At 34.8% G+C, this 23,379-nt stretch overlaps 2 long non-coding RNA genes across 7 annotated transcripts; one reads left to right on the top strand and one right to left on the bottom strand.

The window, feature by feature from the left end:
• The first annotated feature begins 801 nt into the window (after positions 1 to 801).
• LOC116294396 (uncharacterized) lies at positions 802 to 22,552 on the top strand. 6 transcript variants are annotated; one of them, XR_016120447.1, is made up of 10 exons: positions 802 to 862; positions 2,613 to 2,688; positions 5,777 to 5,838; positions 13,619 to 13,652; positions 18,922 to 19,004; positions 19,538 to 19,618; positions 20,267 to 20,438; positions 21,198 to 21,269; positions 21,578 to 21,671; positions 22,145 to 22,552. It is a non-coding gene; the product is annotated as an uncharacterized LOC116294396 (long non-coding RNA). The 6 variants fall into 6 exon arrangements; XR_016120446.1 differs by having other exon boundaries at positions 18,679 to 19,004; XR_016120445.1 differs by having other exon boundaries at positions 18,922 to 19,618.
• LOC116294406 (uncharacterized) lies at positions 18,717 to 21,584 on the bottom strand. Its single transcript, XR_016120442.1, has 5 exons — positions 21,212 to 21,584; positions 20,816 to 20,904; positions 20,248 to 20,331; positions 19,512 to 19,592; positions 18,717 to 18,854 (listed from the first exon to the last, which is right to left on the bottom strand). It is a non-coding gene; the product is annotated as an uncharacterized LOC116294406 (long non-coding RNA).
• Positions 22,553 to 23,379: the final 827 nt, after the last annotated feature.

The raw sequence follows: 23,379 nt of genomic DNA, 5'->3' as shown, positions 1-23,379 counted from the left end.
ACGGTTATTTACTAGCGTCCGAAACGTCAGTAAATTTTTTCATCTTTTCAAGGTGTATAATTTACCTTCTTATCATTACTTATTATTATGAATAAAAATTAATGAGTCAGTTGTTATAGGGCAATTTTTAGACCGATTTGAAATATTCAAATACTGCAGTTTCCTACTCACAATATGGTTAGGGTTAGGGTAAGGGGTACGAGAATATATTGTTAGAGTTAGGGTTAGGTGTACGAGAATATATTGTTAGGGTTAGGGTTAGGGGTACGAGAACATATTGTTAGGGTTAGGGTTAGGGGTACCAGAATTAGGGTACGTTAGGGTTAGGGTACGAAAATAAGGGTTAGGGTTAGGATTAAGGGAAATAAGAATATATGGTTTAAGTTAGGGTAGAGCTCAAAAGTATAAAAACAAAAAACAAACACACAAACAAAATTAAGGGTGCCTATTCTAAATATTTATACATAGCTGTATGGCTATTCATACTCTGCAAGCAGACAGGGTAGTCTATTTATTGATGTTTGCCAGATGAGGTGAGTAAAGCGACAGCTGCTAGGATGTAGTATTTCAAAGAAGCGGTCCACTCATTTATTTATTAGCATTCATTCATTCATTGGTATACATTGGAGTTCAGCTTTGCGGGATTTTAAATAGCGGACCTATTTTATGTTATTAGTATTATTATATTATGTTATATATATTTCTTCGTGTATTCCGCGTTTTAGAATATTCCGCCATTCCGCAGTTCTTCCGTTCCGCGTTGAAAGCGTTGAGTATAATCGCGCAAGGATTTATGGGTATGCGATACACATGAACAAGATGGCGGAGTTCGAAGGGAGACGAAAATTGCTATTTCTTTACGGTAAGAAACGTTCAGAACCTTAAAAGAACCCTTGAAATATTGAATTTAAATGTTTTATCTTCTTCGTAAGGCTTTTTTTCTGATATTTGTGGTCTTGTCGTTAAATTAGCGACCATTAATTGTGACACGTGTGAAGTCGCTCGTCGCTGTAAAACTTGTTTTCAAGCATCCATTTTGTGTTCATAGAATGGGTTTTAATCATTGAACAAGCCTAAAGAAGGGTATTAATACTTTTTCGGATATCGTTGTTCGATTTACAATGTCTTTTAAAGTATTTCTTAAACTTATTTTCTTCGTAGCTTGAAGACAAAAACGTGTACTCACTTACCCCTCCCTAGAAAACATAAAACCCAACACTGCTTTGGGGTTTGTTTTGTGGCAATATATTTTTTTGAAGAAAAAAAATTGAAAAATACACAATAGCGTGTTTATATCACAGTACAGAGACATGCGTGTGCGTTTTATATTCCTTAAATATGCAATGGATAAGGCTCATCTAAGGCTCGTAATTTACCTATTTATAAATGAATAACCATGCAATTTAAAAAGATATATATTTTGAAGTGTTTAATAGTGACAAGTGTAACATGGCTTTTCGTTTCGTTGTCAGACAGCTAGGATAAAAATAATTGAAAAATAGATGTTTAAAGCCTTAAGAACTTAAGAAAAGCTATTCAATTTAGCTTTTCGGCGCTAGCTTGGATTGTGTTACAGTCACCAATAAGTTCGGACATCGTTCTCGGATTTCCATACAAATTCACTGACTTTAAAGAGAAAATTTAGATAGATTCCTTTAGTTAGCTATCTTAGCAGCAGTAGGAAAAGCTTCAATCAAGCTAGAAAAATGATTATTTACTTATTTAGAGAACTTTACTTAACGTCAACCAAGTAAATATTTCATTTAGAGTCAGTAAATTTGTACGGAAATTTGAGAACAATGTCCGAACTTTTTGGTGACCGTAACACAATCTAAAACAATTTATACCCCTTGAGGGCTAGCACCGAAAAGGTGAATTAGAGGTGAATGAAATTTGAGTTTTCTAGAATGTAGAAATATATGATTGCTTGCGAAAACTCTGCTAAAATCAAAATAATTCAATTTTTTGATTCAAAATATTAATTAAATGCTTCTATAATTCATAGTTTTTGCTCCTTTGTGGTTGTATAACTAGTGACATTTCATTTTTACTATTCTTTGTTTGCATCGCGGCCACGTTGGTACCATTTAACAAACGATTTCTCATTAGCATCAATTGCTAATGGTACCACAATGGCCACCATGTTTTTTGTCTTTTAACTCTCTTGGGAATGCTTGCAACCCATCAATTACTTCTTGTGTCTTTAAGTTAACCTTTACAAACGAGTCTTTAGTTATAAAATGATATTAGGTGTATATTATTTTAGCAATCATGAAAAGGTACTGTTGGAAAACAATTAGGGGAATTGTGTTTGTTGTCCATAAAAATTGATGTCAATAATTTCCCAAGTCTTAGTTTTATAGTTTTTTCCCATTTTCCCCATTCTTTGGAATTTTTCTCTAATATTTTTTGCTTTGTGAATTTAAGGATGTTTTGTGTGATGTCTGATCTAAAACTATTTTGGCTGGTCATCAAGGCTGGCAATTGAGCAGCCATTAATTTAAGCAATGGACTCATTAGCAGATCAAACAAATTCAGCCTAAACTGACTCATGGAATCAGTCTTGATATAGATCAATACATGAATAATGATTTCCTTTAATTTAATTTCAGGCAAGTAACCATATCTGGAGATGATTATGAATGATTTACTCTGCTCCCCCAGTCTTTTTGATAGCTGTATTTGCTGGTATGTTATGTGTATTACTCTTGCACATGAAGATGGCAAACATTCTTAAGCAAAACATTACTATCTGCTGTGGGAGGTTTCATGAGTGAGTGCTGCTCATCAAAACTGAAACATTTTGGATCTGAACATGCATGCTTTCTCTGAATATCATTTGATTGTTTACATAATACTCACAGTTTAGTGTTGTTGTGTATGGAAACATTACACTTGAAAATAGCACTTGGATGAAACCTGCCATGCTTAATTATGTACTTGTTAAGACAACTTGAACAGGAGAGTTCTTATTTTTTGACATTGAACTTAATAGTTTGCTTTTTTAATGAACAATTATTTTCATTCAAAGTACATTAGCCTGTGGCAATGAATATAAGCACTGTTTGATTGGTTATGTGAATGCTGAGACAGTAAGACAACCATGGGTTGTGGCAATGAATGGGACATACAGAGAGGTTTAAGACCAAAGTGTAAGAATATAATAAAGTCAGATAGCAATGGGTTGTGGTGCAGCCAGTGAATGATAGAATATTGGTTGTAGGGGTCTTTACTCAATCATATGGAATTTCTGATTGGCTAAAACTGAGAGGGTTTAATTTAGGGGGAGGTTGACTGGAAAGGAAAGAGGTGAATGAGAGTTTTTTTATCTATTCTTATTACCTTAAGCTTCCCAGTCGTCTTTTATATTAATCAACAAAACGAAAACAAAATACTAAAACAAGAATTTTTAAGTAAGATGTTAATGACTTCTAAGCGAGGAATTTTAAGAATCTTCGAACTTCATGGCGATAGATTATTTTGGTTTACTGTTCATGCTTTGATTCAATTCAGCTATTCAAAGGGATAAACTGCTAGTTGTGTTAAAGAACTACTCGCTTGATCAATTGCTTCGACTTTTATATTATTTTGCAAGCTGAAAACGATTCTCATCACTTGATGCTATATTTTAAACGTATTTTGGCTCTAAAAATTTCAATGCAATGTAAACTAATTTAGATTTTGAGATGACAAAATTTTGATGACTGGTGGGAGAAAATACATTGCATATTATATAGTTCCAGAAATTATCCATCTCCATCCCCTTCCTCCCACCCACCCACACACACATACCCACACACACACACAAAACGTCCAAGAGGTGGGGGGTTAGAGCACGAACAATACAGTTTGTATGACAGGATAATAGAATTTTTAGGGCTAGGGGGGTCTTTTAAAAACATTGCCACATAGTGGGGCAAGGGTATGGATTATTTCGCTTTTGGTGAATTTGCAAAGTGACATAGCCCAATATTAATATGTGAATATATTTTCTACCAATACAATACCATGTTATATTGACGCTTTTTCCTGAACAAACTTAAAGTACAGTCACCTTATTTTAAGAAATATATATTATCGTTTAGCTTTATTCTATAAATGGCTGACCTAGTTTGTTCTTGTTAATAGCATAATGCTTACAGCTTTTTAGGGAAATGAATTAATATGCTCTCTTAAAGAATTCTTACCAAATGTTCATATTGTGCCATCATTTCCTTGAAAAAGTCTCTGTTCAGACCTGTTATCCATATCCAGAAACAAACTCATAGCTGATCAGAGTCATTGTGCAGCTAATTAAAACATAGAATTGAAATTTAGATTGTTAGAGTCTCAAGGAAAGATAAATATTGGAGAACCCAGAGGAAAAAAACAGGGTTTGATTGAATTGTGTGCCAGATCAACCTATTCTTCCAAATAATATATTGTGGGGCTTCAAGTGACACTGCAATAAAATATCTCCAAGTTTTACTATTTATACACATGCTAAAGCTTTTTACAAAAGAAGAAAACCGGCATTTCATTTCTCGTTAGCATTTTCGGTTCTTAAGATATTCAAGCTTCAAGTTAATGCTAATTAGGAGATTAATGATGCCATATTTTCATCAGTATGTATCTGAGAGTATTTGATGAATGTTGTTCAAACTTTAAATTATAATTGTATTCAAAGTATGGAGCATGTACAAACTGTAGTTGCTATGACAACACACTGGTGTCCAGGCCCATTTCAGCCATTGCCTTGTCATTTTTGTGACTACTGTTTGAATAGAAGCGTAGCCATGTCATCTTGTTGAGTGCATAAGTGAAATACCAAAGGAAACCCAAATCAAATACCGATTTTTGTCCGATATGCTTTCAGATATTGTTCGGAGTCAATCAGATCGTTGTTGTGACGTGACTACATAAAAACTGTAAACAAATATTTGACCACTGTCAGTCAAATGTGTACGGATATACATTGCCGGACATTGTTACACACGGGTGCCAATCATGTGACTATGATGTCATCAATCACGTTACTACATAAAAACTGTAATAACTCTTCAAATATTTGACCACTGTCAGTCGAACTTGGACAGACATACATTGCCAGACCTTGCTTACAAATGGGTGCCAATCATGTGACATATGACGTCACCAATCATGTGACTACATATAAATTGTGATAAGTCTGCAAATACTTGACCACAGTCTGTCAATTTTGGATAGACAAACATTGCCGAACATTGCTTACACACATTGACAATCATGTGAAATGAATTCAGCAGTCACGTGACCACATAAAAAACTGTAAGTGCTCTATAAATATGTGATCAATGTGAGTCAAACTTGGACAGACATACTTTGCTGAACACTGCTGACACATCTTTCAATCATGTGACATATGACTTCACCAGTCATGAAATCTTCATGATGTTGAAAATGGCAGTATCCACATGCAGGCTTTGACTGCATATTTTTTCTACCTAGCAGAAAATTGTTTGATTAAATTCGTTTCTATGACCATAACAGATATTTTAACCTAGCCTTATTAGATGCCACTTCTCGTGAAACTTTATACTAACTGTAAAGAACACCCTGAGAAAAAAACCCTCAAAGCAATCAGTCAATGATCTACTCACATGCAATGCTTAGTCCAGGAATCCAACCCTTGACCCTAAGAGGTGAGTGTACTACTGCTATGTCACCTTTGGTCCCCCTCTTGTTAACCAACGGGTAGCTTGTATCCCAAAAAAATGTCATTACAAGGTACTTAATTCTTTGGTTTTGTATTTTCTAGGAGGCTCCACTTCAGTGAACAACATTCAAGAGGCACATGTGAAATGTTACAGATAAGCCAAAGTAATAGAGTAAAAACATTACTATGTACAACACATATACATGTAGCACTAATTTCAAATATTGATGAAATCGTTTTGCTTCATTGTCGTACAAGGCACTTTAATGTCAACTCAACCCATCTTTGTTATCAAGCTCACTATTGGTACTAGTTTCCTGACGTGCATTTTCAAAATCATAGAAAATAAATTTGTTTATAATTTGAAAAAAACTAGCAATTAGGGAACGGCTAACTCACAGGTGAGAAAACTGGAGAACTCGGAATAACTCTAAGATCACGGCAGAGACCTAACCAAAACTACTTATTGATGATGGTCAGACCTCAGAGGTGACGCATGAATTGATTTGTATAGGACTCCACAGCTGATTGCAGTAAATTATGGCCATGGTGTATCGTGAAAGACTGAAATATTTGCCTCAAGAATATTGCCAGACTATTTAACAATCAGATATCTGAGAATTATTTATAGCTAACTTTCTCAAAGATATTTAAATCCAAAACTGCTTAGGTTTAATATATAGATATTGAGACATTAAGGTTTCATTAGAATCACTGGATACCGTCACATTTAGTTTCATAATTTAACACAGTGCTGGACAAAATAATGAGACATAAAAAGGAAAATTTTACAATGAAAACATTGAAGCTTGTAGGAGTCCACAATGCATGTTGTAATATGCTTTGTTTAAAGATTATCAATCCATCTGTGGTTGGTACTCATCTCTGATATACTAACACCTGTCTACAGTGAAATACTTACCTCTGATGTACCTCTAGATTCAATCAATACAGGATACAGGTGAGTAACTGGTTTAAGATATGTTATAACACTGATAATTATAGAATATAATAGGGACTATCGTACAGACAAATGTAGGTCTATTATGATAAAAAGATTAATGTAGGGTATACAATTTTGTTTACTATTAGTAGGTAAAGTAGAACATTATAAGAGTAGTTGAATAGCTCACTTCCAAGATGTGCTTCGCTTGTGACGTTTCAGTACGAGGCTACATGCTAAAATGAATGAATGGTTAACTTTACTTGGTGTCCATTCTTCTAGTAGAGTTACAAATAATGTGACACATGCTAACATTTCTTTACCGCTCAGATTTAAAAGAATTGAATAGACCTTACCTTAATTCACTTGAGTAACCACAAGACAATGGCTCTAAGTCAAGGTTCTGCCTGATGTATTCATACATTTACTGTATCTTGTATATGAAGTCCAAACTCTAATTTCAAACCATCGTCTGGTGGCCACTCAAGCAAATTTATTTAAGGTTTATTTTAATATTTGTTAAGATATTTTGAATTGAAATTATATTTAATTTAATTTTCTTAAAATTGAAACTATATTTAATTTAATTTTTGCTTAAAATAATTCCCAGTGCCTAGTATAAATAATTAAAGTATTAAATGACTATAAATGGCTATAAACTTCAATGACCATAAAATACACAGCAAATCTTTGTTACACGTTTTCTAGTGTTGGTTTCAAGCAGCTTCCTAAAAAAAAGCATGAACTGTGTGAGCTGTGTTATTTGTGACGGAGCAGGCATAGCTCAGTTTGTTAGTGTGCAGCCTTCAGAGATAGAGGTTCACAGTTTGATCCTTAGGATTTTTATGTCTGTTTCATCATCTCTCTAATCCTTGTAGCTTCAGCTTTGGATACTTTTAAAACAACAAACTAATGGAGAGAGGTAAAGTGTGCACTGACAGCTCCCAATAAAACAAACTACCAGCTAAAGGAAAGCTGTTGAAACCTAATATGTTTAAAGCTGCTTGGTGAGTGTTGCTTATTTTCCACTGTGACACCCATGTCCTAAACATTCTCTCTTTAGCTATTAAATACAATTGTAAATGTCATGTCTTCAAATCAAAAAGCAGACTACAGAGATTGTGTATCTACTTGTTTAGGCTGCTGGAATCTATCAGGTTGATAGACCATGGCCTACTATAGATGAAGAAGTGTTTTGGTGTCTAATGTTGAAGGAAAGTCGGAGACTAAAAGAGTAGACATTAGCTGTTTAGCCTGTTGGAATCCTAGAAGGTTGATAAATCATGGCCTGCTGTTGAACAGGTTCTTTTCCTCTATAGAGGGAGAAGCATTTGTGACTCTAATGATGAAGGAAAGGTAAAGGCTTAAAGAAAAGAGAGCTGTTCAGTCTCTTGGATTCTGAGAAGGTGGTAAGATCCTGGCCTGCTGTAGAACAGGATTTTTTTCCTCTATAGAGGGAGAAGGGTTTTTTGAGTTTGATGTATAACTTAAAGCCAGTATTAAAAGACTCCCATATTGATCTCATCCAGGGAATTTGTTTGAAGGCATGGATAAAATGACGCACTGTACTTCCATGCAAATATCTTGTTATGTATGGTTTGTTTTGTTGTTGAACAGGTACTTGTATAAAAGGCCACTTGTGTTGATTAGTATTTACTGGTTTCTTTTTGGACTTGTATAAAAGGCAATTGGGTTGATAAGTATTTACTGGTTTCTTTTTGGTCTTGTATAAAAGGCAATTGTGTTGATTGGTTTTTACTGGTTAATTTGTGTCTTGATGCAAAGTTTTGTTGTCTGACAAGTGAATGTGTTTAGAAGGTGTTCTTTGTGGTTTATATCTTCATTACTAGCATTGTATGATCTGGTTCCTTGAAAAACGCAAGCTAAATATTCTGATAAACTTAAAATGTGTAAACCAAATAAATTAATATATAATAATAATAATAATTAATAATATGTTGAAATATATGTTTAATGCATTACTCAAACATTTAATTCGTTAATGTTTCATTTTTATGTAAAAAAGTATCCCATTTCACTAGATGACCATACTAAAAAAGTGCTCTAAGCAGTATCATATGATTATAAAGTAATACATATCTTGATTAGCACCATGACATAGGAGCTAAGTTAGTCAAAGGTCAAGGATATATCCTAGGCATTAGAGACATTTAGTTATTGAACAAAATATGTCAGTAATGTGTAAAGAACATTAGAATCATAAAAATATGATGGACTTGACACAACTCAGTATTGAACATTGTATAACATGCTATACTAGATATAAAGGAGTTCTGCTGATTAAATCTCGAGAATCAATGTCAATAACGACCTTGGGTTTTTAGGGATTAACACAAGCTGGGGTAAACAACCCCTGGGGTAAACAACCCCTGGGGCGTGCCCTATTAACCATCATCAAGGTTTGTTACTGTCAATATTGTGTGTGCAATTCAAGTGAAGTAATGTGAAGTGAAGTGACATGAAGTAATTAAGATTTTAACACTTTGATGGACTGAGCAGCTCCTGTACATAATTCAGTTAGATATACGCTTAACACAATAAATTAAGGTTTAGTACAAGAAATCAAACTCACTAAGAGATTATCTGATTAATACAAGACTTAAGTGAAGTACAAGTTTTTTTTTAAGATAAAAAAACATTGTAAGCATGCTTACCTTTATCCAATGCCTTGTTCAACGATAAAGATTCTTAAAATCTTGATTGAAAGTGGAAAAATGAATGGAATATGAAATAAGGATAAAGGAAAATGATGACTACCGATCACTGTAGAAAAGACTTGTATGAGTGAGTTTCGGGTATTGGGCTGTTTGCTTTATTTCTAATTGCAAAACTGCTGTCATCCCATGGTGACCAAAAATGGATTAACAAAACATTAGGAAAAGTTGATGCCAATACCTGAAAGTAGCACCAAAAGTACTGTACAATATAGATATATATCTGAAACATAAAGTAATACTATAGTATGGTCGATCTAGCCCTTGTGTCCCCTGAATTTTTAAATTTAGTTTAATCATTCTAGTGACTCTTTACATCAGGGCTTCATCATGTAAAAAGCACTAATTTAGTCTTGGGTAGTTCCAAGGTTTGAAGAGGAAAGAATAAAGTAATTCTAAAAATCTAAATGGAGACAAACAAGACGCTGTTGATACATGTTATAACAACCCAATGATAAGCAGCCCAATTGCCAAAAGATCTTGCAAAGTATCTGTAAGATAAGACGACAGTGCAGAGAAAAGAATGCATTGGTTCCAGACACTAGAAAGAAATTAAAGCATGAAGAAAGTCTGTTAGACACTATGATTGTAAGCCCATTGAACAATGATCTTCCAAGGCATTTCTCACACCCTTTGCTGCCTTCATGGCATACAAACTCCCTTCGCATCAGAATCAACACTACATGGCTAATTTGTGCACCCCCTAAGACAAAGTTCCTCCTGGCCGACAAGAATTTGTTGTCTACAGGATGCCCTACAGCGAGTGTGACAAAGTCTACATAAAAGAAACAGGAAGACCTGCACAAGAAAGAATTAAAAAGAGCACAAGAGATTGCCGAGCATGCACACAAGCCCAGTTATTGCCTTGGCTAGGAAGATGTTGAATGAGTAGATAGAGACCCCTATCAGTATAATCATGCGCAGAGTCAAGGAAGCCATTTTGATCCAGCTCAACCCTAATAACATTAATTGGGACAGTGGTAAAGGAGTCCCTGAAGTGTCAATACCAACAATAAGAAAACTCCCAGATTGAGACACAACAAACAAACAGCCAATCTCAGCATGAACTGACAACCAATCGAAATGTAAGATGTGCCAGCAAGTGCTACATACCATTACAAGATCAGCAGTGTAGCATGATGCAAGAAAACAGTACAGAGGAAAGAATGCTTTGGTTCCAGACACTGTAGAACATTAGAGTATGAAGAAAGTCAGTGAAACATCATGATTGCAACCCTATCAAACAAGTAATTTCCCATGGTGCATCATGATGCAAGAAAACAGTACAGAGAAAATAATGCATTGGTTCCAGACATCTGAAGGACAAAAAAGCGTGAAAACAGTGAGTGAAATTATGATTGCAAGCCTAGCTATTGAAGAAGTGCTTTCTTTGCAAGATGAAAGGAAGATGAAAATAATGTAAATCCAGACAACCTAATGGGGGAAACCGCAAGTGATAGTGTGCTGGAACAGGAAAAGACAACCCAAGATGAGCATAAATGTTGAATTAACAAAGTGAAACAAGATAGAACCTGCATGCTGGAAGCATAGGGATTTCTAATGGAAAAGCCCTCTTTTACAATATGTAATATGGTTTTTATTTGCTGAAATGGCAAAACAGTTTACAACTTAAAATATTTTCTATTTTGAAAAAAAAAAAAAAAAAAGAATATTTAACATTCTCTTTTACTTCTAACTTAATGCACAGTACAATCTGAGCAACATATTAAATTTAGTTAAACTCAAATTAAACAATAACTAGTTTATGATTTTATAATCTTTGTTTAAACAAAGTATTAAAATATTTTAAAAGTATTTATTTAATTTATACTCAATTCAACATAAATGTTTTAGATTATGAATCTGCCATTGATGAAAACCTAATTGCTATTGAGAGTAAGGTAATATTGATCTCAGTTCAGCTTCTCTTCTAATGCATTATACCTACCTGCTTCTGAAAAGTATGTGCCTTCCAAATGTTGATCATCCAGAATAGACCTTACAATGTCTATACAACAGTTTCTATTAGATTCTATAGTTATCCGTGTTGTAACATATCTTATACCAGTGTCTCACCTGTATCCTGTATTGATTGAATCTAGAAGTACACCAGAGGTAAGTATTTCACTGTAGACAGGTGTTAGTATGGGCTCATGTAATGGGGGTGTCAGCATCAAGTGTCATGTTAAAGATACCTAACATTCAGTATGGGTCCATTTAATGGTGGTGTCGGCATTGAGTGGTATGTTAACATCACCCTTTAGTCTGGGGTCATGTCATGGGAGTGTTGGTATTGAATGTCATGTGAAAGATGTTTAAACCTTTAGTATGGGCTGTCATTAATTTTACTCTTTTGGTCTCTGTCTCTGTTTGTCACAACACCAACTACTGCAAAAAATGAAGATCATGAACAATGGTGCGATAGGTCACAGACTCGGCTGGTAATTCGCTGCTAGTTAAATGATCAAATCATAATAAACTTGACTTTATAAATAAGCATGAAGATTGACTGCAGCAAACTAATTGGAATTACAAATATGTTTAGAGGTGTACAAAAAATGAGAGAGAAAAAGATTTCAAATCTACATGTACTTCATTTCTCTTCAACAATCTTGTATCAAGGAGATTGCAATCATAAAAAAGGCATAATTAGTTTAATGCAAGTTGTTATTCATGGGTAAAATGAAATACCTTGTTGATATTCCAATCCAGAGTTTGTTGCAGTCACTCTAGTTCATCTCCTGTTCAATTCGTACATTATTTTATTGATTGATTGCATGATAATGAGTAATAGAGACATACCAGCAAACCCTACCCTTTCCCCCCCCCCCCCCCCCCCTCACTATTCAATACGTTCCCTGTGACTATTGAGAAATAAAAATGTTGACACAAGGGGGGAGGGGTGAAACTACACTTACCACGCATTACATTCGTTTGAGGCATGCTGCAAATCCTTGGTAGAGGGCAAACAATAATAAATAACGTTTTTCTTTCAATTTTCAAACAATTTCCTCTATAAATTTTGGTCAAAGTAAAATTGCTTCAAAGTTCACAGAAAGGAATTTTGCTTGTTAATGATAATTAATTTGCTGATAAATTTTCATGTTTTTTTTTGTTTGCTCTCTACAAATACCTAAGCTGAGCAAAGTTAATTTTCAGATTGGATTAGAGGAAAATTAAACTGAGTGTATGTCAGTACGACTGCAATCATGTTATATGTACACTGCAGAAAAAGAGCAATACTCCTATGAACAAGAATGAAAATAGTTGTTGATTTGAAAGTACAGCATACTTTTGCACTGTAGTATGCTGCTCATAATGAAGGGACTGCATTGATTGCAATTTTAATATTTTGCAAACTAGATAAAAGCTGATACAATTTCTCCAGAGTCCAATAAATTGTGAAAATTCTGTAGTGTCTTTGCCTACAGCAATAGGATTAGTCCTACTTTGCTAGTATGCCTCAAACGAATGATCACAAGCTCCTCACCAACACAACACACTTACATTGTCTGTTGTCCATCATTGATTTTGAGAGATAAAGTTCAACCCAGTTGTAATTGACCAAAAAAAGACCAAAAAGCATTCGTTTTATGTTTTCGTCATCCTAACGTGACAGTAACACAAGATTTGCGAAATCTTTCAAAACATTTGCTGTTATACTTTGTTTGCCTCTAAGAGACTTCTTGAAGTGAAATCACTCTCACCAAACTGGTTTTTTTGGGGTGGAGAAAAATCAAAGATACAAAAAGATTTTATGAGAATCGGACACATTACTGCTCAGTTTAAAAACGTTTGACAAAACTACTTAAATAGTAGTAACCTTCAAATTATACGATTATTACTAAAATAACTACATTTTTGAAAAATTGAAAGTGAATGACACTTTGAAAATAAAATTTTTGTGATCAATTACAACTGGGTTGAACTTATTACATAGGGACGGGTGGGGATCGACTTCATTGGGGATCGACTTCATTGGGGAGGGGTGGGGATCAACTTCATTGGGGAGGGGTGGGGATCAACTTCATTGGGGAGGGGTGGGGATCAACTTCATTGGGGAGGGGTGGGGATAAACTTCAATTGGGGGGAGGGGGTGTATGCATTAAGGGGGAGGGATTGCTCTTATTGGAAGGGGAGGGGAGTGTTTGTTATGGATGTTTGGTATACCTTGGCAGATGACGAGGAGGAGCAAGGGACTTAGGAATTTTTTGGTAGGGTTGCAAATTTGGAGTTTGAATTTTTTTCACTTGTGCTGTTTTTCAGTCTTAGAAAAAGAATGAAGATGATGACTGACTTGGTAAGTTGTTTTGACTTAGAAAATTTTTGCCTTCTTTCTGGAGTTGTAAAAATGGTCTTATTGTGCATGTTGTGTTTAAAAAATAAAGTTTCACTTTGGACTTAGTGGTTTTCCTGTGTTTTTTAATGAATTCCATCTTTACCCTCTCCACGCCCTTTTTGGACTTGTAAAAAAAATACCGCCCTGAGGTCCCACCAGCACCAAGTGTCACTACCCCGGTAGACCAGGACCACGCAGTACTTACTGTTCCGACAAGAGCCATCTTATGAAACCATAACCAGGTGTTTGCTCTGATGGTGAACACTGTCGATAAGGATATCAGACTCTGAACTCTCTACAGACTCATGAGAGTACCTTGATGGTAAGCCAGCCTTTGTACTGTGAAGATCAGTGCAAGTAAGAGACTTATAAGATAACCACACCTCACTACCCATAGGTTTTACTGTACAGCAGTGATGTATGTCTTAGAGTGATGCAATCAATAGACTTAAGGCGGTATTCAGACTTCCTTAAAGTGTATATGATTATCAACCCTGGTTTGCCAAGACTAACATGAAGTTTCTAGGCTACTAACTTGTGAAAAATGAGCTGGTCTATCCCGAAAAGGAAACTACCACCATGTAATTTAATATGAAAAGCTAACCTATGCTCTGTACCCTTCAACAATTAATTTATGTTTCCCTAGAGGACTAAGGTCTATAATGTATTCTTAATCTGCTAAGGGACTGGGTCTATAATTTATTCAATTAAGTATTAATATATTCAGAGTCTGCTAAGGGACTGGGTCTATAATTTATACCATTAAGTATTAATATATTCAGAGTCTGCTAAGGGAATGGGTCTATAATTTATTCCATTAAGTATTAATATATTCAGAGTCTGCTAAGGGACTGGGTCTATAATTTATTCCATTAAGTATTAATGTATTCAGAGTCTGCTAAGGGACTGGGTCTATAATTTATTTCATTAAGTATTAATGTGTTCAGAGTCTGCTAAGGGAATGGGTCTATAATTTATTCCAGTAAGTGTTAATGTATTCAGAGTCTGCTAGGGGGCTGAGCCTATTTTTCTATATTTATCTCAAGGGAACAGGGATTATCATGTTGCTATATCATAATGACATCACATCACATTTTTTTATGGCAAAACCAGGATTCCGAATTAAGCTCAAAAAAATCTTGAATGTGCAATCTTTCTCTTCCTAATGTAAAACCAGCGTTTGCAGGGTTCATGGGCCTATATTCATGCAAAGCTGTCATGCTTATTCTCAGGTCATTATGAACCTTTGGTTTAATGCACATCATTTTATTTTTGAGAACTTGAATGCAAGGCTTTGTGTTGAGGAATCAATCGTTCCATTCAACATGCCTGCTGTGTGAGTAAGGCTTACTGCATGGTGATGTCATTACAAAATAGAACAAGTTTGAAGGTTACTTTATGAAAATCAGTGCTGAAGGAGTTGTTCGTAGAAAACTTTAGTTTAGAAATAACTAGAGTGGATTTGGTATTTGGAGCCCAATGCATGATTTAGTTGTACAACCACATTTTGTTTGGATCAAGACATGAACAGATCAGCAACATCAACATGTGTGAGTAACCGTTACTCGAGCTGCAGGGCCGTAACTAGGGGGGAGCACAGGGTGCATGTGCACTCCACATAAAAGCTGAAGGTCCGCTCATCCATATCCTTTTTTTTTTGGTTCTGCTTTCTTTGGGTTACCTTTTTTTTTGGTTCTGCTTTGTTAAAAGAAACGATCAATCGCCCGATTTTATTCGATGTGCACCCTCCCTGTAAGAGTTCTGGTTACGGCCCTGTGCTGATAACAAATCCACTCTATTAACTTTACATCAAAGTTTATTTTATTTAATGATGAGGGAGGATAGGTAAAGCCTTGGTCTTATTCCTAGTCTTAGTCAAGTTTAGTATAAGGATTTTTGTCTTATCTTATTTCCTTAGATGAGTTTTTTCACCAGCAAAAAACTTCTAAGCAGAAGTAAATAAGCCATAATGAATGAAAAAATAAAATTCAAATGTGTCTTCGTAATTTTGAATTGAATCGTGAGCAACTACATGTATGATAATTGACTTTGCCAAATGAAAAGTATATATAAGCATAATATATACCATAGTCATTGATTTTGGATCAAATGAGACTCTTTGGAATTGTACAGCTTGTGCATATAATACAAGTGCTTTGAACATAATCATTCATGGTAAAACAACTCTTGGTTTTACTTGTATTAATAGTTTTATTCCATTCAATTGTAATATTGTTTCTTGATTGTGAGGTATGGTGTTTCAATGCCATTCTCTGATGGCTCACCTTGTCTTCTATTCATTGATATTTCATTTCACATTGGCCTTGTTTGTAATCATTGATTTGTTTGCACTTTTGGCGTATTATACTCCATGATTCTGCACAGCTGAATTAATACCAAACTTTAGTCAATCAGTAATATACTAAATTGGTAAATATCGTAATATAATGATCCATTTTCAAACAGATTATGTCAAACATAATTGTGGGAAATTTAATTCAAAAGTCTGCAAATTTTGCATCACAAAATAATGTCATAAGCTTCAAATCACTAGAAGCTTTGATTATATCAAATCCTGTCAAATCATACATTTACTGTAGTTGCTCTGTGTCAATATATATTTTTTGACTTTGTTATTTAACTTACAAAACTTTTTGAATAGTTTGGAATTGAGTTGATCTCATAAATACAGTATCATTTGCCAATAATATTTTTAATTGTTCAAAGAAATTATCAAGACCTCAGTTTCATGTCATAAATTAGTGAGATATATTTGCTTTTATAATATTTAAATAGTTATTTTCTTCATTTGGTGGTCACTGTGACTTTTGAGTAATAAAAGGTTTCCACATTTTAAATTTATTTTCTTGGTTCTGCTGAATGAGCAACAAAATGGCAGCTTTTTTAGAATTGATACCATAATTTTCATATTTTCCCCCTTTTGGTTCAGCATTTTGGGGGCTCAAATAAAATGGCAGCTTATTAAATTTGGGACCTTGCCCTTCGGAAATTCCTGGCTAAGTCCACTTTGCTGAATTCATGGTATGACTCTTTTCATTTGTTTTTCTTTTAGTTTATATACTTTTTTTGTTTTTTGATAAGAGTATTTTTATTGTTATTTTTTAAATATGAAACTGAGGTCTTTTTTTGCTGGTGAAAAAACTAATTAAATTACAATCCTATGATAGAACCTTGTATATCAGTCTAGCCGAACATCATTGAACTCAAGATTAGGTCACCTAGAAATGATTCAACTTGTAGTCTTTCCAGGTTGATAATCTACTTGTATGAAAGTCTGAATGGTGTCTTGTTCAAGTCTATTGAGCACACCGCCCCTAAAGTTATCACTGTTGTACACACCCATGAATAGTGAGATATGATTATCTCTGCTCTTACTCACACTAACCTGCACAGTGTACTGGCATCCATACCATCAGCGTACTCCCATGAAATCTGCAGAGAGCCATCACCTGGTATCCTTACCTACAACCTTCACCGCCAGAGCAATCATCTGATCATAGCCTCAAGGTTAGACTCTGCCAAGAGCAGCAATGTTGTACCGCCTTTTGTGGTTTCCTGGCCTGGTGGGGCAGCTTCTGTTTGGTGCTGGTAGGACCTCGTGGGAGGTATCAAGTGTATTTCATTTTTCTGGTACAAATAATAAATGATAATAATATTAGATATAGGAGAGTGTTTCTAACTAGTGAAGGGTTCCCAGTAGATTTTGAAAGAAAAATATTTATTAAAACTAGCAGCCAATCTTAATTTGTTTCAAGTTGTGAAAATTAAAACTGCATGAGCAAAACAAATTTGTTTGGTTTTTACTGAGAACCCTTGACTAGTTGAAAAATGTTTTGATTAAGATAACAGTGCTTGACATTCACTTTTGCAGATACAAGGCAATGGGCTAGTAAGTCTATAAATCTAGTAGTTTAGCAGAGTAATCTATGAGCTCAGAATATATTTCCTGGACAATGGAATACTTTCCCTTCATAACCTTCCAAAAACCCACTAGCCTATGGTCAGGACTAGAGTGTCCTTATTTCCACTAGCCCACAGCAAAGAGTTACTAGTTCCAGACTAGTGGACTAGTGTTGGTGTCAAGCACTGGATAATTAATTGATTTGGAGTTAGTATCTAAAATGCTTTGGTGAAACACTCTCCTATATCTAATATCTGAGGCTAGAGGACTGGTTGTCAAAAGTTGTTTTCCATATTCAATAATCAATTAATTTTGCAAGGTCTTTTATGACTACATTTTCAGATTGAATAAATTCTAATTCATCTTTATCTGATAAAGTCTTGCAAGGAACTGAAACACCTTCTTGGTGATTTTTTTGTGAATACTGAAATTATGCTTGTAGTCTTTAAAATACAAAATAAAGTTAGGGATTTTTTAAATCTTACTGTCATTGCAGTGTGAGAAAATTCTTTGAATCAAGATGATTTGTAAACAATGAAAAGAATATTCCTACGGTGTACAAAAGTATCTGTGAAATAAACTTATCTGCAGGGTTCAAAATAGCAGGCAACATGCAATCCCATTTTTCTGATTGCAGTTAGTAATAAGAAAAAAAATTCACATAGGATTTTGAGAATAAAATGGTGAAAGAATTTTACAGTCAAAATTTACTTGTCCTGCACAAACATTTGTGTTATTTTGAGCCCTGCATGTTACCAGTCCTCTAGCCAAAAACATAATTTTTTACTATTTAATTTTTTCTTTGAAATCTTAAAGCTCTTTTTTTACCCCTAGGCCTAGGTAAAGCTCTGAAATGCTTTCAGATCCATCTTCAAAAATTTTTGTAGTTTTTGAAAACTCTCTCACAAAATGTTTCTTTTAAATGCATGTCTTTTTGTCGTCTTTTCTTTGACATTTCTGTCTATACAAGATATACTTTTCTCCTAGGCCTAGAGGTAGTAACTTTTCATTTTTCCCCAATTTTTTAATTTCTGAAAAATGCTAAATTTTTTTTTTTTTGGTTAGAAATTTCTGGATGTTTCTAGATTTCAATCTCTAAACCATGTTATTCATGTTAATATCCTTGGTGGATGATTCCTGTCATCAGTACTGATTGACTTGATCTTGATGGTGCTACATCATCTCATAAGTCTTTACAGCACAACAGATTGGTATAACTGAATATGACAGATATGGTGTAGCTAGAAAGAAAAACAGAATGTAACTGTCAATATCTGTAACCCTTTTTAATTGACACACATGAGATAGGATCAAATGGCAAAATCAGATGTTTGAAAACAGGAGTAAGCATGCTGCAGTGATGTGACCTTGGTTCGATATCTGTGTCGTATGTGAGTAGAGTTTGCTCATTGTATTTCTCCTGTGCTTCAAGGGTTTTTCTCTGGATGCTCCACCCTCTCTCCACAAAATCAACTTCTAAATTCCAATTGGAATTCAGTTGATAAAGAGCCACTCTTTACAACTGCCACTGTTAAATCCCATTTATTTTTTATTACTTATTGAATGCTAGTCTTACACCAAGACTTTGATTGTCTTTTTGATCACCCTTGGATGAACCCTAATGAGAATTCCAATTGCTGGGATAAGTTGCAAACAATGAATCAAGTTGAACATCAGATACAAGATACACATATTCCATCATGTATGGACCCCTTGCACTGAGTCCCAAGAGGAATAAGTGTTCTTGGGAACATAACAAATGGATTTTTTTTGCATAAGCAAAGATGGCCTATTGTATTGTCCCCCAGAACAATTCCTCTAGGAAATCAAGGGGTCTGTTGCTATGTATGCGAAGTACCTTAATATTAACATGATATCAAGTAGCTAAACTTACTTACTTGTCTGTCATTTATCTGCTGGCTAGAACTTGACAGCATCATCACTATGACAACATAATGCTTGGCTGAGAGGCTGACAAACTGTTGAAAAAAGTCAAAGAGATCTGGTGAGTGTTGACTACAGTGAGCTAAGTTCAGATTGATATCAGTAAAACAGGCTCCTAGTAGGCCGACGTGCAGTCAGAGATCATACACAAGCTTGTTTACAAGGAGACAGCATGGTAAACCATGATAAGAATATACCTCCTCAGCTCAGGCATAATGTTTTCCCATTTCATTTAGTTTAAAACAATGATTGTTTATCGATTGTACACAAGAAGATACATGAATCAAGGGAATTACACATGGTCTGAAATGATGGGAAAACATTATGCCTGAGCCAATGAGGTTAATTGGGACTCCTTTTACTCTGCAGCTGAATTGATAGCTCTGATACTTCTGCTTTCCAAATATTTTATAAACCAGTGATTATTCCATAACATATCCAGTATTTGGCTGCTATTTATTGTTGTTTTGATTCTAAAAAATACAATTTTTCCCACTTTTCTTTGCGCTGTTGCTTTTCTGTCCCCCTCCCTTTACCATGGTTCTTAGCATTTGAAACAATATTGTTTGCATTTGAGGTCATAATAAAATAGAGCAACAAAATACGAGAGTTTGAATCATTCCTTAAAACAATACTTTGCTTGGAAACCGTTGTTATTGTAAGAGAGGTGCTATGTATTGGTAAACTTACTTGTTTATCATGTTTGCAGACTGTCCAGGCCTTGACAACATCATCACTATGACAACATGATGCTTGGCTGACGATGTTGACAACCTGGTGAAAAAAGGCAAAGATATTGATTTTAGTTCATGCGGCATTCCCTTGAGTATTATTTCTTTGTGTAATGGCTGTGCATGTGTTGTTTTTACTTTGCAAATAAGGTAAAGGTCTAACCAATAATAAAATATAGGTGAAATTCATGCTCATTTTCTTTTACTAACATCTGTTCTTACAGTTTGACTACTATAACTGGGCCCACCTAGACAGCGAGAACCAATCATATTGTAGAATGAAAACAATACAATCCAACATCAGGATCAAATTACGATTCTCATGCTGCCTAGGTTTCTAATTGGCTCCACTACCCAAAGCTGGAATGCATTGTTTTCATTCTACATTTTAATTTGTTTTCTTGTCTAACTGTTCAAGTGGTCCCAGTTACAGTAGTTGCACTGTAATCAATACAAAAACAAACAAAAAACTAATTTCGAATGGATGCATTTCTATATCCTATAACATAGCTAATAGTTTAACTTACTTGTCTGTCATACATCTGCTGGCAATAGCTTGATGCAATGTAGTATCATCACAATCTAATGGTGACACATACCAATACTTGTCATCAAGCTGTTGAAAAAGTGAAAGAGATGTGTGTTTAGAAACCTGAATCAATTATAGATATTAGTTGAAATGATTATATTACCAGTTAAGACTAAATGGTATAAATGTTCTTTAATGCATAATCCATGTCAATCCTTCAGTCCTGTCAGTATACAGTACTGGTCAGCAGTAGACCATGCTGTAAAGTGGGAACCCTGTGGTTGTCTGACATCTACCATGTTGGTTTTGAGAAATAAAAGCCCATAGAGTGCCTCAACAAAGCATTGTATAACTAACTTATGTATTAAATTGTTCTGCAGAGTAATATACATACCTGATGATTAGTAATAAACTGCTGCTTGGGATATGAACAACATTTTCGTGGCAACAAGGTGAGTCCATATTGTTATGAAGGTCACAGGATCATCAAGTTGATATTCAGATCGACATCCATACAGTAACAAGGTGAGTCCATATTGTTATGAAGGTCACAGGGTCATCAGGTTGATATTCAGGTCAACATCCATACAGCAACAGTGTGAGTCCATATTGTTATGAAGGTCACAGGGTCATCAACAGGTTGACTTGCAGTTCTATACTCATAGACAACATTGTATCAAGTGTTTTTGCTGCTTGTTTTAGTGCAGTATTCCCATCATTACCAGATTAATACTGAAGTATTCCATTATATATTGGTTAGAGTCAAGATGCAGTATGGTAATGAGGTTCAGATGTCAGATATCGGCAGCCATCTTGTTACATATCACTGGACAGTTTTATGGAGTATTTCACGTGTAAGTTATACTTTTAAGACTGCAATACAAAGAAAGATAAATCATTAGGACATTAATATTTAGGATTTTCATGGTTCTAACGAAGGAGGGGAGGTTTTAAAATTTCACGAACCAAGTTTCGTGTAACGATGATGACCAAAGTTTCAAAATATGGAAAAAATGAAAATATACTCAAATTAAGCTTACAAACTGTTTGAAAACTTTCTAAAATTACATATTTGTGGCAAATTTAATTGTATTTTGCCAGAAAAAGTGAAATTCTTAGAGTTCAAAGCCAACACGTGTCGTGGAGGTCAATCGAACTTTCGAAATCTACAAACTGGTTAAAAATACGGAAAAACGCCAGAATAACGCAGAAAAACACAATAATTCTTACCTTTCATAGTTCTCGTGTCCTTATCTCTCTGTTAGATGGAGCACGAGCTAATAAAATGTTTTTGTTCTTGTAAAAACTTCTCTTTATATTTCCACAGATTGACACACGTCGAACTGCGAAGGAAGCAAGATTCAAATGGCACAAGTCACACCAAGAGACTGGATACTAGCATTTTACACAGGGATCCCACAAAAATCTTGATTTTTTGGTGAAAATGCGACGGTTTTCGAGCAATGTTTTTTGCCCAAAACATGAAAAATGACCAGAAAAGGATATATTCGTATCCTACGGAGAATAAAAACCCGAAAAAACGCTTATTTTAGGCAAAAAACACCATTATGTTAATTAGTCACGTGACCAGTCACGTGACCCTTAATTTTCTGTTTTTTAAGGCGTGATTTTTAAATTTTCATAACAAAAAAAAAATAATCGGGGGTTTGAAATAATCCTTTCATTGGAATTCATTAGATCACGCAGTTGATAATAAAAGAACATCGAACCTTTATTGTGTGATATTTATTGTCTGACCCATAAAAATAAAAAATAAAAGAAATAAAACAACAGCTGAAAAATATCCTTTAATGTCTAGACTCCACCCGACCAAAAATAAAATACACCCAAAGACAAAGAGGAACAAACAAAGATTTCAAGAGTTAAAAACTTTATTAACTCATGCGGCTTCGCCAATTCGCGCGCCTGATTTCAGTTTAAGTTACTTTCACAAGTTGAAACGTTTAGCTTAAACTTGCTCACACTAGCTATACTCGTGCCGGCAAACGAAACTTCGCGAAGAAGTTTTAGAACGAGATTATGTCGTGTTTCACTCCCTTGAATCTTGTCTCTCAACGACGTTGAAAACAAGTTTTAGCAAAACGTTTTAGGCGTATAACAGGAGCTTTATTTCTTGAAGCAAAACAGCACAGACAAACCGTTTGATACTAGTAAATATGCGCATTAATGTTTTTCCTTTATTTCAGTTTGAATAAGTGTTTTCAAGCGTAGAATAAAACATTTACCCGAGGGAATAACACGTGCTTACACAACGACCAATGTAATCAAATACATGACGTCATATTTGCGTGAATACAGTAGAAACCCGTGGACGGTTTGTTTCTTCTTTGGAGAAAAAAGGGTCCGTGCGTTCTAGTCACGTCATTCCCTCAATCATCATTTTTTTCTTTCATATAACCAGTATTCTTTCTCACGACAAGAAAAGAAGCAAGCCTCAAAGAATCTAGCACTTTATAAATCAATGTCTTCATTGTTCATTTGTCAATCCTTTGAGTATTACTTCTTTGTTTCTTGGTGACGGTCAGGGTGTTAATGGTATTG

Source organism: Actinia tenebrosa, unplaced genomic scaffold (genome assembly GCF_029948245.1).
Source record: "Actinia tenebrosa isolate PJP-AT-01 unplaced genomic scaffold, QUT_ActTen_1.0 PGA_scaffold2__45_contigs__length_23673736, whole genome shotgun sequence".
Taxonomy (NCBI): Eukaryota; Metazoa; Cnidaria; class Anthozoa; order Actiniaria; family Actiniidae; genus Actinia; species Actinia tenebrosa.
The sequence above is the reverse complement of the archived record's forward strand: the minus strand, read 5'-3'. Positions and strand labels throughout refer to the sequence as shown.